We start from the raw sequence: 15,972 nt of genomic DNA on the forward strand, positions 1-15,972 counted from the left end.
TAAAAAAATTTGTTTTCGCTTGAATATACATATTTCAACGAATTTTGGACTTAGACTCGTACTGAAATTATCGAAAACGTTTGGAGTAGAGACAGTATTGAAAACCGATTATTTGAGACTTGAAACCGCAGTCGAGTGGACACGGATGACGACGGATATCTGAATTTAATAGCTAATTTATAAGTACTTGATCTAAACTTATCATTCGAGTGTATGGAATGAGTGCACAAGACAGTTTTTAACTTGTACAATTCCCTCTGAATACTGTTTAGTAACACATCCTTTGATCTGTTTCAGATCAAGTTAAACGTACAAGGAGAGGAAATTGTTATTCCCCTTGGTTCTGTTGAGGAAGAAATACACTATCCTCTGGTAAAGACAACGCAACATGTTCTTGTGGCCAAAGACTCTGGCCTCATTTCTGACGACGCTTACCATGCATTGCGGATGTCTCTCTCAGAGGATGTAAGGGTCATGATACCGCCTCTAAATGTTATAAAAGATGAAAGAAAAAGACAACATCAAATAGTTGAAATTCATCATATATCTGAGGTAAGTGGCTCTCTTTTTTTGACAATGAAAGGACCTTAATGACGAAAATCAGCTGAAATTTTGGCTGTTGGCTGAGAAATGACGGTTTTGTGTAAATTAATTAATTAATTAATTACCAATTACACTCTTTATTTAAAGAAATATAAGGTTTACAAAACTTCATGTCCTGCAAATAGCTACAATGCTAATCTGGGCAGGACAAGACTTTAACTAAAGGCGTTATTAAATTACATAGGAAAAAAGAAAAGAAGAAATACAAAAACATACAGAAAGAAACACCTTACATATAAATTCAAGTACAAGGGATTTTGTTATTTGAAAAAGACTAAAATTACAACTAAAGGTATATACAATATATCAGGTTAACTTCACAAAATATTCTATTAAAAAATTAACATTCAAATAATTATCTTCATTATCTAGAACATTAAGGAGTAGTGATTTAATTTTTTTACGAAAATTAGAAACGTTGAGAGTCTTAACAGAAAGTGGAATAGAATTCCAAATAGACACACCGATTCTAGTAAAAGATTTTTTCATTTTTTCAGTTCTAGAGAATTTGACAGAGAAGCATTCTTTTGCAGATAATCGCGTATTATAATGATGTTCTGTATTGATTTTCGCAAACTTATCGAGAAGACTTTTAGGAGCTGTCTTAGCATGAACGTCATACATTAAATAGCTTAACTGTTGAAAGAACAAAGACTGCAAAGGAAGGCAGTTTGATTCAATAAAAAAGGGATTGCATGGTCTCTGGGTTTAGAAAAATAAATCAAACGCAGAGCACGTTTTTGCAGAACAAGTATCTTATTGAGGTAGGTCTGTGGACAGTTGCCCCATGCACAGATACCATAATTTAAATAAGGAGAAATAAGTGCATAATATAAATTCAAAAGAAGACGCCGTGGAATGTAATGCCTCATTTTAGCAATTATTCCAACTGATCTACTAATTTTGTGACAGATAAAGTCAATATGATGCTTCCATGATAGTTCAGAATCAATCATTATACCCAAATATTTAACAAAGTCCTTCATCTCTAGAGTTACTCTAGTATTTAAAGTTGGATTAAAAATCTTAATTTGAGGAATGAAAGGCATTCTTTTTTGGTGGGGACAAAAAATGACATAATTAGACTTTTTGACGTTGAGCGTTAGTTTGTTAGCATTAAGCCATTCGCTTACTTTCTCAAGTTCATTATTGACAGTTAGTTCAAGAGTACGTAAGTTGTCATTTGCATAAGTTAGACTTGTATCGTCTGCGAAAAGGTAAAAAGTAAATTTCTTGGAAGATTTAAGGATGTCATTAATATATAACAAAAATAACAAGGGTCTAAGTACAGAGCCTTGAGGTACTCCACATACGATCGTTTCAGTTTCAGATATGCATTTGTCTATTTCAATAGACTGTCGGCGATCTGAAAGATATGATCTAAACCAAGAATTTATAACTCCTCTTATTCCATAGTGTTCAAGTTTTGTCAAAAGAATCTCATGGTTAACAGTATCAAATGCTTTCTTAAGATCTATAAAAATTCCACATGAGTACTTTCTATTGTCCATATTAGAATGTATGGTGTTCACAATATCAAGAATCGCGTGCTGGGTACTATGTTTATTGCGAAAGCCATATTGTAAATCATAAAGAATATCATTCTTTTCTATAAACTTTATCAGTCTACGATATAAAATTTTCTCAAATAAACGATTATAAATTGATAACAAAGAAATTGGCCGATAGTTTTCAGGTAGCGTCTCGTCTTCACCCTTATAAACTGGAATTACTTTTGCATATTTAAGTTTTGCAGGGTAAACCCCAGTTAGTACAGAGTGGTTAAAAATTTTGGTTAATGGTATGGATAAAACTGATTTGGCAAGTTTTAACAGTTTAACAGGGGTAGAATAAAGCCCCAGGGCTTTATTGTATGGCAACAAGCTAATTTCTGTTTCAATTTCTTGCGGTATAATTGGATCAAAATAAAAACTGTTCTGCAAAGGCGAATCAAGATAATCAGAAAAAGTAGTGTTAACTTCAGGAATATTGGTTGCAAGTTGATGCCCTATTGACGAGAAGTATTTGTTGAGTGTGTTACCAATCGTTTTAGGATCATCTGATAAAACGCTATGCTCGTTAGAACGAATGAAGTTAATTCTTTTTTATTTTTTCCTTTTCTTCGCATCTCCTAATATTTCGTTAATACCTTTCCATGTCGATCGCGTATTTTTTATGTTAGAGTCAAAAAACCTTTCATAGTGACGTTGTTTACTCAATCGAATAAGGGTTGTTAACTTATTTCTATATATTTTATATTTCGGCCAGTTTGATTCAAAGAACAATTTATTCTTCACCTTTATAGATTTCCTTAGTCCAGCAGCTAGCCAAGGTTTAGTTAGCATTTTTAGTTTTCTCACTGAAGCATCCCTGAGCGGTGCATGTTTATTAACTACATGATTTATAGCTTTATAAAGGTGAGAGAACGACTTGTTTACGTCGCAATTACCAGAAACCTATTCCCAATTAATTGCACTTAAGTCATTCATGAATTCATTAGCATGAAAGCTGGAATAATCCCTAAATTTAGTCTTTTTTGTAAGTGGTAATTTTTGCTTGTTTACGTTGACAATACAGACTTGCGAAAAATGATCGGTTGAGTCGGTGACGATATTGCCACTAGAAAATGTAATTTCTGACGGTTGAGTGACTAGGAACGAATTAGTCAGAAATTACTATTCTGATGGCACGATTGAGAGGTTATAGTATTCTCAGGGGAGAGTTTTGAGTATTTAATGTTTTAGCGGGGAATATTAATCATTCTAGCTCAGTCAGTCTTTCTGTTTGCTGTTGTCAATTTAGTTAAATTTTTTCTATGGAGTTATGGGTTTGTTTGTACCTCTTCCCCGAGGTTCCGTGCCACTACATTAGATGGGGAATACGTTTCCACATATTTTTTGGCCACATCTAAAGAGTGGTTTTTTAGTGGTTTTTCGTATCTGGCGTGGTACACTTAATTTTTCAAGCTTTTCAAGTTAGACTTGCTAGCATATTCTATGTTGTAATAAGTATATATTACGACACATTGTTGTTGTCGGATGACTGACTGACCATTCCTCAATAAACTATTTCACATTGAATGTTTCGTGATAGTGTAGTCAGAATTATTATTCGTCAGGTTATTTGTGAAGATATTGTCAATTAAAGTCACTGAGGACCCATACACTCGTGTTGGTTTAAATGATAGTTAAATGGCAAAAACATTTACTGAGGGGACCCTGAGGGGTTTCCTTGATATAGTAACAAATCCGGATTTAAAATGCAAATGAATATTACAGTTAAACTTATCCCTCTTTAAATCAATAGGATTTAGAGTCATGCTTGATATTTACATGATAACACCACTTTGCATTGGTGAAATTTTGCTTTAAGTTTCCTAATGTTTATAAACATTCACTTTTCTGAATGTTCACTGAAATCATTACAAAATTATTAATTTTAGGAAAAGAAGACTATGAAGAAATTAATACCTGCCTGAGTGAGACATTTGAACAGGTGAATGAGCTCTAGATGAATGGTTTGACAATCAATGAATTTACTATTCAGTGACATGGTAAGTTGATTTTTTTGATGTTCACTGATAGGTTACACTCAAAAGTTGCACGAAATGTTCGATCGTAGCTTTGTTGCTTGTGCTGTTATTGTTGTTTCAATTTATGTTACGTAAAGACTTTTACGATGAAAACAAGACTAATTAGAAATGGGTGGCGACGGACTCTGTTACCCTGTTACCTTTTATCACCCACTTAGTTTTAATTTTTTCGGCCGTTTGCTTCTGGAAGTTACTAAAAGTAGGACTGGGGAATGGGAATGGGAAATTGAGAATGAAGAATGGGAAATGGAGAATGAAGAATGGGAAATGGAGAATGAAGAATGGGAAATTGAGAATGAAGAATGGGAAATTGAGAATGAAGAATGGGAAATTGAGAATGAAGAATGGGAAATGGAGAATGAAGAATGGGAAATTGAGAATGAAGAATGGGAAATGGAGAATGAAGAATGGGAGATGGAGAATGAAGAATGGGAAATGGAGAATGAAGAATGGGAAATGGAGAATGAAGAATGGGAAATGGAGAATGAAGAATGGGAAATGGAGAATGAAGAATGGGAAATGGAGAATGAAGAATGGGGAACGGGGAATGGAGACTGGAGAATGGATAACGGTTCCAGGGGGAATAGGGAATAGGAAATGGTGAATAGGGAATAAGGAATAGAAAATAGGAAATAGGGAATAGGGAATGGCAAAATGAAATGGGAAATTAAAAATGAAAAATAAATTTTTACGATGAAAACAAGACTAATTAGAAATGGGTGGCGACGGACTCTGTTACCCTGTTACCTTTTATCACCCAAGAATGGGAAATGGAGAATGAAGAATGGGAAATGGAGAATGAAGAATGGGGAACGGGGAATGGAGACCGGAGAATGGATAACGGTTCAAGGGGGAATAGGGAATAGGAAATGGTGAATAGGGAATAAGGAATAGAAAATAGGAAATAGGGAATAGGGAATGGGAAAATGAAATGGGAAATTAAAAATGAAAAATAAATTTAGTCATTTTTTTGTTTTACATTCACACCTTTTGCTGTTCGTTTACGCAAAATATACATTCATTTACGTCAACAGTTGAAACTATATGGCAAATATACTACGCAATTGATTTTCTATTGGTGTTAATGATTGACCACTGCGCGAGATTGAAAGTATATTTGTTATCTTTGACTGTCCAAAGGTGCAATTGTTCATCTGTTGATGTTATTGAATGTTAATACATATGCAAATAGCGTTATTGAAAATTCGTTCGCGTTACTGAAGTTCATGGAAGTGCTAATGAACGTATTACATATAGTTTCAACTATTGACGTAAATGAATGTGTATTTTGCGTAAATGAACAGCAAAAGGTGTACTGTTTATAATGAAGAACAGATATTTTTCATCGATGTCAACGTTCCCTTTCAAAGACTTTCAGGGGAAAAATTCAAGGAACGAAACAAATTTATGATAAGGAAATAAGGAAGGTTCGAGGAACAGATGATGGCTAAGGACAAATACACAAGCAAAAAAGAGGCTATTGTGTTTCTTATCCTTCAAATACTTTGGAACGCGCGTGAAAAATTTTTACAAACAGCCTATTGTTTATTGCGTAGGATGTTTTCTTTTGAGTGTTCTCGGTTAAGACTTCATGAACAAATAATTATTTCCCTTCTTCTGCAACAACCATAAAACCTTTGTAAGTCCAGGAGTCGGCTGCAAGCTAGCCATCGTAATTCATGCAAATTACTCCTTGAAATCTGAGAGATTCACCATCTCCTTGGCGCGTCTTGAGGTCGTGAGAGAAAAATTATGCTTTGATATGATTTTCAGCTTCGCTGTAGCCGCTAGCTTGAAATGTGAGGCAAATGCTTTGTCTGATCGAAATTTCTATGCAAGGTAAAACCTCTATTACTTTCGAAAAATAAAATCAAAATCTTTTTCTAAACGGGTATTCATCTGTGGGTTCGTTTGTCATCTCCACAACTTTCTCCGAGAGTAAGGGAGAAATCTTTTCGCTGACTTGGCGAGGATCGCTGAGCGAGGCGTTACATGAAACTTCACGAGTACGAGCGAATTTCTACAGCTTTTGCAAAATACTATTTGGATTCTACTACAATGTGGTTTGCTGACCGAGAGGACTGAGGCTGAGTTTTAGCGAAATCCGACCGCGCGACATAGTGGTCAAACGCCGGGTATGCGCAAGGGGATCAATTTTGGTCGGCTGCGCCCCAATAACACAGCAGTAAAATGTCTGCACGTGTGCAAATGTTGTAATGACAAGGGAGAGTCGGAACAAAGTTGTCCCACACGAGTAGCAAACAACCACACATGCCAGTAAGTTACAGTGTTTTAGAAGTGTACACATTTTGCTCGTAAAGCCTAAAACAGAATGGTAAATCAACAGGATAACAGTACTTTTCCTACTTGAATAAGCTTTCTGCTGGAAAATTCTGGGGTTTTCCTTTTCTCCAGTTTTGTTTCCTTTTACAGATTTCTAGGTATGTTTCAATTTTCTTCTGTTTAATTTGCAAGATAGCGGTTTTTGTGTTTTCCTTTGATATTTTCTTCTACGCTTCTAAAACACCGTAACTTACTGGCAAGTGTGGATGTTTGTTACTTGTAGACAACGACGCCACCTAACTTCTCTCAAACTCGTATGTTTGCAAACCTTTTGTCTTTCGATGATGGGCCGAGATGATCATTGCTCTGTGTAAAAATGACCGTAGACATCCCGAAAGCCACAAAATTTTAGGGAAAACCTTTTATTTCCAGTTCGTTGCAGAACGAAACTGTACGGTAGAAGTCTGAAATAAGTTGTTAAATTATTGTTTTCTCTTTCCATTCTGTCCGATTCAAAGTGGATCTTTTCAGTGGAGCTCAGATTAAAAGTAAATATGTTGACGGAATAATAAATGCGGAAATAATGGAAAGTTAATACTTAAAAGCGACAGAACTAGTAGCTTTGAGTTAGATTCGCATAAGTGATACGGACTAGGCAAGTACCAAAGCCCGAAACAACACAATGAAACGACCGAAATGAAACAGGCGAAACGACCAAAAAGAAACGACCGTAATGACTAAAACAAAACCACCACAACGATCGAGACGAATGAAGGATGAAATGTCGAGGAAAATGATCATTTCACTTCAGACATTCTCTCGCATTTAAGGCTTTTAAATATCAAGCCCGGTGTCCCAGCAGATTTGGACCCCCCGGTCCAAATCCGCTGGCGGATATGGACCCCCCGCTCCACTGAAAAGATCCACTTCGAATCGGACAGAATGGAAAGAAGAAACAAACATTTAACAACTTATTTCAGACTTCTACATGAACTTACCGTACAGTTTCGTTCTGCCGCTAGCGGATTTGGACCCCCCAACAAAACTGAGAGAAAACATCATCCTTAACGTTCTAGTAAAAATGGATGATACTTTACGTTCCAGTGCGCACTAAAGTATGTTTTTAATTTAAAACATGCGTATCGTTAATGCATACGAACTGGCATCCCGTCGGATGTTTCTTTTGACCAAGGGAAAATGGGCAAGAATTTAGTTTAATGTCAGGAGAGAGGTCGTTTTTTAACCTTTTCCGCGATAGTCGAACACCGCTAGATTCAATAAGAAATAAACTTGTGGCACAAATTTATTTCGAATTGTTCAATGCCCGAGTGTTGGGACGACACGGTACAGTGCGAGTTGTGCGAGGAATGGTTGCACATGAGCTTCGAGAGATTTAAGACTGCCCCGGAGGGCGAGTGGCTCTGCATTGTCTGCAGATCGTCCGTATTTCGGATCCCTCAACAGTTAATAATCGTTAAAATTAGAAAATAGGATTGAGTTCGATGTAATAGTCTCCACTTTAGTTACGACGTAGACATTAAAGTTGATTTGCATCTGAAAATAGGCTGAGTTCGTTACGTATGTTTCATTTAGATCGTTTCGTTTTAGTCGTTCGGCGGTTTCGCTTCTATCAGTTGTTCGTTTCGGTCGTTTCGTTTTGCTGTTTCGGGTTTCAGTTCATGCCTACAGACTATGGTTGGAAACTAAAAACTGAACTCGCAGACTTCTAGTGGGCCTTTGCAACATCTCACCTCTTATTTGGACCGGTAAATATTATTCTAAGTGTTGATGTGACCTAATGGTACTATTCAATTGAAGATTTTGTGTTTGAATTATTCATCTTTCAGAATTTTCATCACAACGCTATGCTATCAGTTTCTAGCTGTGAACTCATCTAAAGAACGATTCCAGCATGGTGAATCTAATGTCCAGGTCTCCTAAATGCAAGAAATTCGTTTGTTTTAGCTTCTAAACGGTCAGTTTTAGCATATATTTAAATGTAGAGACACTTTTGGTAATTTTTCCTCGCATTTTAGTTATAGCTTTTGGTTGCACGCGATTAACTGGTAACTCTAACAAATTTATATATTGACTTTGAGCGTGTGATGCGATTTGCATATTTAATGTTTATTTCCGAGGGAAACCTTCGGAGTCTTACCATCTATTTTTTCCATAGAGAAGGGCAGAGAAGAGGAAAACAGGCGGGACTGCACATCAAGAAAACCCTGATACAACTGCGATAGAAACTGAAATGTAATGAACAAAAAGTATCACCGCGAAGTGTAATTACCGGTAAAATTACATTACTTTGGGATGTACATGATCCCTTCGGTTCATTATGGAGCGAAAAAAGGTTTGCAAACATATGCTTTTAAAAAGAATTGCGAAGCTTTTCGACACTCAGTAAGAACAAAAGTCGAGGCCGTGCGAACAACAAGCCTGTAAGCCTGCCGAATTGAGCAACACAACGCATGAATTATGAATGACTAGACCCTGTGAGCAGGGTAACGGGGATACCTGGATGGTACTGGATCCGTGGAATCAAGTGTAGTGATACTACGCGTGTCGGACTAGTATACTGAAATAATGAGCTCAAGTCTGGCCAAGGGCATACACCTGTCTCAAAACATAGGCATGCTATGCGTGCAAGAGTTATTCTTTCTAGGGTGGGTGGATTACTTGAAACATTGTAAGTGGTCTACATTCTTACAAAAGGAAAGAAGATTATTAACGCGGGAAAGAATGAAAATGTCGAATTACCTCACACACAGGTATTTTGTGGTAGATTATGTGTGTTGTGCGAATAAATGTAACCAAAAATAAACTGTATTTGTGCCACAGATACCTGTTAGTACAAAATGTAGACAGCAGACTGCAGACCGGCTACAAAATATAGACTGCAGAGTGGGTAAAAAATGCAGACTGAGAATCTGAAGAGTTTTTACGTCTGGTATATAATAACATATCATCTTACAGCTTACCGAGCGTCACGCAATCGCTTTTCCGCGATCAGCCTTCACGATTATTTACTATTGTGGAAAATTCCTGGCCCATTTCTTGATGAAAATCGATCGTAATATAATTTCAAGCCTTCAACATAGTCTTCTTACTTTGCGCGCGAGTTGGTTGGTGTGATGTCTGTACAGATTTTACCAATGTAATAAAAGAAGATGACGTGAATAATAGTGATGGTAAAGCAAGCAAGCTTAAAACGGCAACAATCGCAAGAAACTACAACGGATACACAGGGTATGAGTAAGTTTTATTGATTTTTCGAGAAAATATCTTCATATTTCGAAACATTTATCGTTGTAAATCGACCATATTTCGTTCCCTATACTATTCCTTATAACGTGTTCAAATTTTCAACGGTTCCTAGAATAACTTACTCTGAGTCACACAACGCGTGACGCGTTCGTGAATTAATCGTTGGCTCTTTCTCGAAACGACCTTGGGTCGCCTGTGACAAGACAATTGCATAAACAATACTTGACATAATAATATTATACACAAAAAACACGGGATTTTGGATCATGTATTTATTAAAAAAGAATATCCATACAACTACAATGAATACAAACATAAGATTCACCTTTCTGATCGTGAAATAATTACCATTCGCACTGTTATCGTAGCTACGTTCCCTGGCATCAAGTGAATCCAACATGGCGTCTTTCTTCACTAGCAGTTTGCATCTATTATAATTTTGTTCTTCAGTCTCACGATAGGAGTGTTGTTCAATAGATTGCATAGAGTATATGCAGTTTGGTTTCAGATTTCAGATTTCAGATTTCAGATTTTGCTTTTTACGAGTTTACGTTTTCAACTAAGACATTGGCATACTTGGCATACAAGACATACAAGGCATTCAATGCTTTCATGGCTTTCAATTCGCAATATTCCTGGCCCAAGCTTTCGCATTTTGAAGGGTGGGTGGATTACTTGCGGTCTACATTCTTACAAAAGGAAAGAAGAGTATTAACGTGAAAAAGAACGAAAATGTCGAATTACCTCACAGACAGGTATTTTGTAGTAGATTATGTGTGCTGTACCTATTAGTACAAAATGCAGACAGCAGACCGGATACAAAATATGGAGACTGCAGAGTGGGTACAAAATGCAGACTGAGAATCTGAAGAGTTTTTACGTCTGGTAAATAATAAAATATCATCTTACAGCTTACCGAGCGTCACGCAATCGCTTTTCCTCGATCAGCCTTCACGATTATTTACACTATTGTGGAAAATTCTTGGCCCATTTCTTGATGAAAATCGATCGTAATATAATTTCAAGCCTTCAATATAGTCTTCTTACTTTGTGCGCGAGTTGGTTTGTGTGATGTCTGTACAGATTTTACCAACGTAATAAAAGTAGATGATGTGAATAACAGTGATGGTAAAGCAAGCTTAAAACGACAGAAGTCACCAGAAACTACAACGGATACACAGTTCGCGACTCAATCCGGTCCAAAATTACCGCTCAATAACATCTTTTAGTGTGGATTGGCCGCGAACAATACGACTTGTGTATGCGTCTGTAAGTATTTCGAGCGTTTGCGACATAATGCTTCAGGTGATCGTAATCCAAACACGTTGAAATACAAAACGACCGACAAAAGAGTTTTCTAAGCAAAAATCTCGTGCTCGTCATGTGACCCGGACCTGTCCGTGCATGACAACGTCAATCATCATCAAGATAACACGTGATCAGCATGTGAACACCTTCACCCTCATTGGATCACAGTTAGTTGTCATGGTGTTGAGGGCCCAATGACCACTGGGTACTATTGCGCAATTTTTCCATTTTGTGGCGGAGGAAAAAAAAAAAAAACTAGACCCTGTGAGCAGGGTAACTGGGATACCTGGATGGTACTAGATCCTTGGAATCAAGTGTAGTGATACTACGGGTGTCGGACTAGTATACTGAAATAGTGCGCTCAAGTCTGGCCAAGGGCATAGACGTATTTCTAAACATAGGCATGGTATGCATACAAGAGTTACTTTTTTGTAGGGTGGGTGGATTACTTGAAACATTGTGAGTGATGTCTACATTCTTACAAAAGGAGAGAAGAATATTAATGTGGGAAAGAACGAAAATGTCAAATTACCTCACTCACGGGTATTTTGTGGTAGATTACGTGTGTTTTGCGAATAGTAGTAACCAAAAATAAACTGTATTGGTGTCACAGATACCTGTTAGTACAAAATGCAGACAGCAGACTGCAGACCGGATACAAAATATAGACTGCAGAGTGGGTACAAAATGCAGACTAAGAATCTGAAGAGTTTTTACGTCAGGTATATAATAACATGTCATCTTACAGCTTACTGAGCGTCACGCAATCGCTTTTCTGCGATCCGCCTTCACGATTATTTGCAGTATTGAGGAATATTCCTGGCCCATTTCTTGATGAAAATCGATCGCAATATTATTTATTATTACATATCATCTTACAGCTTACCGAGCGTCACGCAATCGCTTTTCCGCGATCAGCCTTCACGATTATTTACTATTGTGGAAAATTCCTGGCCCATTTCTTGATGAAAATCGATCGTAATATAATTTCAAGCCTTCAACATAGTCTTCTTACTTTGCGCGCGAGTTGGTTGGTGTGATGTCTGTGCAGATTTTATCAACGTAATAAAAGTAGATGATGTGAACAACAGTGATGGTAAAGCAAGCTTAAAACGGCAGAAATCGCCAGAAAATACAACGGATACACAGGGTATGAGTAATTTTTACTGACTTTACGAGAAAAATGTTCATATTTCGAAATATGTATCGTTGTAAATCGACCATACTTCGTTCCCTGTACTATTCCTTATGACGTGCAGTTCCTCTCGTAACTTAACACCAAGTCACACAACGCGTGACGCGTTCATAAATTAATCGTTGGCTTTTTCTCGAGACGTGAGCTTGGGCCGCTTGTGACAAGACAATTGCGTAAACAATATTTAACATAACAACATTATACACAAAAAAACACAGGATTTTGGATCACGTATTTATTAAAAAAGAATATCCATACAACTACAATGAAAACAAACGTAAGATTCACCTTTCTGATCGTGAAATTAATACCATTCGTACTGTTATCGTAGCTACGTTCCTTGCCATCAAGTGAATCCAACATGTCGTCTTTCTTCACAAGCAGTTTGCATCCCTTATAGCTATGTTCTTCAGTCTCACGGTAGTAGCGTTGTTCAATAGATTGCATAGAGTATATGCAGTTTGGTTTCAGATTTCAGATTTTGCTTTTTACAACAAGTGAACATTTTTCAACTAAGACATCGGCATACTTAGCATACAAGGCATTCAAGGCTTTCATGGCTTTCAAGCGTTCGCGACTCAATCCGTTCCAAAATTACCGCTCAATAACATCTTTCAGTGTGGATTAGCCGCGATTAATACGACTTGTATATGCGTCTGTAAGTATTTTGCGCGTTTGCGCTATAATGCTCCAGGAGATCGCAATCCAAATACGTTGAAATACAAAACAACTGACCTAAGAGTTTTATAAGCAAAATCTCGTGTTTGTCATGTGACCCGGCCCTGTCTGTGCATGACAACGTCAATCATCATCAAGATAACACGCGTGATCAGCATGTGAACACTTCATTGGATCACAGTTAGTTGTCATGGAGTTGAGGGATAACACGCGTGATCAGTATGTGAACACCTCATTGGATCACAGTTAGTTGTCATGGTATTGAGGGCCCAATGACCTCTGGGTACTATTGCGCAATTTTTCCATTTTGTGGCGGAGGAAAAAAAAAACTAGACCCTGTGAGCAGGGTAACTGGGATACCTGGATGGTACTGGATCCGTGGAATCAAGTGTAGTGATACTACGCGTGTCGGACTAGTATACTGAAATAGTGAGCTCAAGTCTGGCCAAAGACATACACCTGTCTCAAAACATAGGCATGCTATGCATGCAAGAGTTGTTTTTTGTAGGGTGGGTGGATTACTTGAAACATTGTAAGTGGTCTACATTCTTGCAAAAGGAAAGAAGATTATTAACGCGGGAAAGAATGAAAATGTCGAATTACCTCACACACAGGTATTTTGTGGTTGGTTATGTGTGTTGTGCGAATAAATGTAACCAAAAATAAACTGTATTGGTGCCGCGGATACCTGTTAGTCCAAAATGTAGACAGCAGACTGCAGACCGGATACAAAATATAGACTGCGGAGTGGATACAAAATGCAGACTGAGAATCTGAAGAGTTTTTACGTCTGGTATATAATAACATGTCATCTTACAGCCTACCGAGCGTCACACAATCGCTTTTCCGCGATCAGCCTTCACGATTATTTACACTATTGTGGAAAATTCCTGGCCCATTTCTTGATGAAAATCGATCGTATTATAATTTCAAGCCTTCAACATAGTTGGTTGGTGGGATGTCTGTACAGATTTTACCAATGTAATAAAAGTTGATGACGTGAATAATAGTGATGGTAAAGCAAGCTTAAAACGGCAACAATCGCCAGAAACTACAACGAATACACAGGGTATGAGTAAGTTTCATTGATTTTACGAGAAAAATCTTCATATTTCGAAATATTTATTGTTGTAAATCGACCATATTTCGTTCCCTATTCCTTATAACATGTTTAAATTTTCAACGGTTCCTAGCATAACTTACTCTGAGTCACACAACGCGTGACGCGTTCGTGAATTAATCGTTGGCTCTTTCTCGAGACGTGACCTTGGGTCGCCTGTGACTAGACAATTGCGTAAACAATACTTAACATAATAACATTATACACAAAAAACACGGGATTTTGGATTATGTATTTATTAAAAAAGAATATCCATACAACTACAATGAAAAAAACATAAGATTCACCTTTCTGATCGTGAAATTAATACCATTCGCACTGTTATCGTAGCTACGTTCCCTGGCATCAAGTGAATCCAACATGGCGTCTTTCTTCACAAGCAGTTTGCATCCATTTGAATTTTGTTCTTCAGTCTCACGGTAATAGTGTTGTTCAATAGATTGCATAGGGTATATGCAGTTTGGTTTCAGATTTTGCTTTTTACGAGGTAACGTTTTCAACTAAGACATTGGCATACTTAGCATACAAGACAATTACAAGGCATTCAATGCTTTCATGGCTTTCAAGCGTTCGCGATTCAGTCCGTTCCAAAATTACCGCTCAATAACACCTTTTTGTGTGGATTGGCCGCGAACAATACCACTTGTGTATGCGTCTATAGGTATTTTGAGCGTTTCCGCCATAATGCTCCAGATGATCGTAATCCAAACACATTGAAATACAATACGACTGACAAAAGAGTTTTATGGGCAAAAATATCGTGTTCGTCATGTGACCCGGCCAACGTCAATCATCATCAAGATAGCACGCGTGATCAGCATGTGAACACCTCATTGGATCACAGTTAGTTGTCATGGTGTTGAGGGCCCAATGACCTCTGGGTACTATTGCGCAATTTTTCCATTTTGTGGCGGAGGAAAAAAAAAAAAAAAAAGACGACAAAAAAACAAAGGCATTTTATGACTGGGCTACCACAGGTATCCCAGTAAAAAAAGACAAAAAAACAAAGGCATTTTATGACTGGGCTACCACAGGTATCCCAGTAAAAAAAAAGACAAAAAAACAAAGGCATTTTATGACTGGGCTACCACAGGTATCCCAGTAAAAAAAAAAAAAGACGACAAAAAAAAAAGGCATTTTATGACTGGGTTACCACAGGTATCCCAGTAATTATGCAAAGTTACTCAACGTTTGTCACGCAACATTAACAAGTGTTACTTTTGACCAATACACAGATTGCGGCTGGAACATCATAACACCCAGTGGTTGAATACGATAAATGAGCAGAAATCCGTCTTCCCTAAACTACACTGAGCTGTTTTTCTTCCCCCCTCCTTCACTTTTTGTGACAATAGTGATCGTCTTATCTGAGTGTATTTTTTTCTCCTGTCAGGTTGTGAAATTGATTAGAATAAAGGGAAGATGAAATGAACGCGTAATATCTATCTTTCCTACGTAATCACACGGTTGTTGAAACAAAAATTCTAAAACTCCGTTATTGTTAAAATCGATCTGCGATTTCTAATTTTTAAAGGCGATTGCGAAAATATCTACGTACTGAATTACGAAACAGTGCATATGAGCACTTTTCGTATCTTTTTGCTAGAGTTGCAAAATACTACGCTGTTTCCCTATGTAAAGACGGCGAAACCTTACCCTAAATCTAAATAAGATAAGAGTGTCTGAAAGAAACCATTTGAACAGTAAACTCAAAACGTGTCAAGGCAAGCCTCAAGGTGAGCAGACGCACGACTCGTATTACAGATTATTTAAGAACAGCACTAATTTCCCCATGTCGAGTCAAGAGCAACTTCGCAGAGAGAATGTTAATAGAAGAGAAAATCTCCAACATTTCGGTCTGTGCCGAATAGTAATTGGCATGTACCTTTTCTGTGCACGCCATATAGAGTACGAGATCTGTAGTTA

This window comes from Pocillopora verrucosa, chromosome 3 (assembly GCF_036669915.1).
Source record: "Pocillopora verrucosa isolate sample1 chromosome 3, ASM3666991v2, whole genome shotgun sequence".
In the NCBI taxonomy this organism is placed as follows: domain Eukaryota; kingdom Metazoa; phylum Cnidaria; class Anthozoa; order Scleractinia; family Pocilloporidae; genus Pocillopora; species Pocillopora verrucosa.